The following is a 2,500-nucleotide window of genomic DNA, read 5'->3' on the forward strand; positions in this document are numbered from 1 at the left end:
CATTTTGCAGGCCAGCACCGGCGGATGCACGGGTCAAGCGGGACGGGACGAGCGCAAGGCTTGCTTTTGGTGGCACACGAAAACACGAACCCGAAAAAGGGACATACGCACTGGCGACACGCGCGCCCGTTTCGCCTGCCACCCATGCACACTCGCCTGGGCTGCTGGTCACATGCGTCGCTCATAGGCATTTTGCAGGCCAGCACCGGCGGATGCACGGGTCAAGCGGGACGGGACGAGCGCAGGGCTTGCTTTTGGCGGCACACGAAAACACGAACCCGAAAAAGGCGAAAAAGGGACATACACACTGGCGACACGCACGCCCGTTTCGCCTGCCACCCGTGCACACTCGCCTGGGCTGCTGGTCACGTGCGTCGCTCACAGGCATTTTGCAGGCCAGCACCGGCGGATGCACGGGTCAAGCGGGACGGGACGAGCGCAGGGCTTGCTTTTGGCGGCACACGAAAACACGAACCCGAAAAAGGCGAAAAAGGGACACACGGACAGGCGACACGAAAAAAAAGGGGTCGCCCTACCTAGGTGGGCGCAAAAACCCCGTCGGCCAGGAGGTTTCGCCAAAGTGTCTGTACTGTCACACAGGGTCAATAGCACGGGCATGGCCGGCCGCCGCACGTGCAGCGGCTTACGGACGCACGGTTCGGCGGCACGGGTGCCTGGCGGCTTTAGCACCTTGGGGTGGACAGGCCTGGCGGCAAGGGGGGCTAGGCACCTTGCTGCCAGCCGGCAATGGTGCACGGGGCGGGGCGCCACACAAACACGAAAGAGGGACAAGAGCGGGGCGATGGTCCACAGAGACGAGCCATGCACGGGGCCCGTGATCGCCGACACGCGCGAACGCGGACGCGGACAAGGACAAGGACGCGACGCGCGGCGCGCGTGCGAGGTCAAGAGGGGCGCGCGCACGAAAACGCGAAAAAAGGGGCTAGCGGCCGAGAAACGCGAAAAAAACCGGGTCACCTACCTAGCCGAACGCCTAAAATCGCTTCGGGCAGGAGGTTTCGCCAAAGTGTCTGTACTGTCACACGGTCCGTACGGGCGCAACCCCATCGCGCGCCAGCACCCCTTCCTGGGGGCGCCCGCCCGCCAGGCGCCTGGCGCCCCACGCGCGCGCGCCCGGCGCCTGGCGCCTTGCCCCCCACGCGCGCCCGGCGCCTGGCGCCTGGCGCCTCGCCCCCCACGCGCGCGCCCGGCGCCTGGCGCCTTGCCCCCCACGCGCGCCCGGCGCCTGGCGCCTGGCGCCTCGCCCCCCACGCGCGCGCGCGCGTGGCGCCTTGCGCCTGGCGCCTTGCCTCCGCGCGTGCCTGGCGCCTGGCGCCTTGCCCCCCACGCGCCTGGGCGCCTCTTTTCCGCCTGGGCGCCCTGGCACCTTTCCGCCTGGGCGCCTGTTTTCCGCCTTGGCGCCCTGGCGCCTTTTCGCGTGGGCGCCTCTTTTCCGCCTGGGCGCCATGGCGCCTTTCGGCCTGGGCGACTCTTTTTCGCCTGGGCACCTCTTTTCCGCCTGGCCAGGGCGCCTCTTTTCCGCCTGGGCGCCATGGCGCCTTTCTGCCTGGGCGCCTCTTTTTCGCCTGGGCGCCTCTTTTCTGCCTGGGCGCCCTGGCGCCTTTTCGCCTGGGCGCCTCTTTCCCACCTGGGCGCCCTGGCGCCTCTTCGCCTGGGCGCCCTGGCGCCTTTTCGCCTGGGCGCCTCTTTTGGCGCCTGGGCGCCTACGCCAGGGCGCCTCTTTTCCGCCTGGGCGCCTCTTTTTCGCCTGGGCGCCTCTTTTCCGCCTGGGTGCCCTGGCGCCATTCCGCCTGGGCGCCTCTTTTCCGCCTGGGCGCCCTGGCGCCTTTTCGCCTGGGTGCCTCTTTTGGCGCCTGGGCGCCTACGCCAGGGCGCCTCTTTTTCGCCTGGGCGCCTCTTTTCCGCCTGGGCGCCCTGGCGCCTTTTCGCCTGGCGCCTCTTTTGGCGCCTGGGCGCCTACGCCAGGGCGCCTCTTTTCCGCCTGGGCGCCTCTTTTCCGCCTGGGTGCCCTGGCGCCATTCCGCCTGGGCGCCTCTTTTCCGCCTGGGCGCCCTGGCGCCTTTTCGCCTGGGTGCCTCTTTTGGCGCATGGGCGCCTACGCCAGGGCGCCTCTTTTCCGCCTGGGCGCCTCTTTTTCGCCTGGGCGCCTCTTTTCCGCCTGGGCGCCCTGGCGCCATTCCGCCTGGGCGCCTCTTTTCCGCCTGGGCGCCCTGGCGCCTTTTCGCCTGGCGCCTCTTTTGGCGCCTGGGCGCCTACGCCAGGGCGCCTCTTTTCCGCCTGGGCGCCTCTTTTTCGCCTGGGCGCCTCTTTTCCGCCTGGGCGCCCTGGCGCCATTCCGCCTGGGCGCCTCTTTTCCGCCTGGGCGCCCTGGCGCCTTTTCGCCTGGCGCCTCTTTTGGCGCCTGGGCGCCTACGCCAGGGCGCCTCTTTTCCGCCTGGGCGCCCTGGCGCCTTTCCGCCTGGGCGCCTCTTTTTCGCCT

The sequence above is a fragment of the Aristolochia californica genome, unplaced genomic scaffold (genome assembly GCF_029961685.1).
Source record: "Aristolochia californica isolate CCGP_79_NKW_82.1479 unplaced genomic scaffold, dmAriCali1.0.hap1 SCAF_26, whole genome shotgun sequence".
Taxonomy (NCBI): domain Eukaryota; kingdom Viridiplantae; phylum Streptophyta; class Magnoliopsida; order Piperales; family Aristolochiaceae; genus Aristolochia; species Aristolochia californica.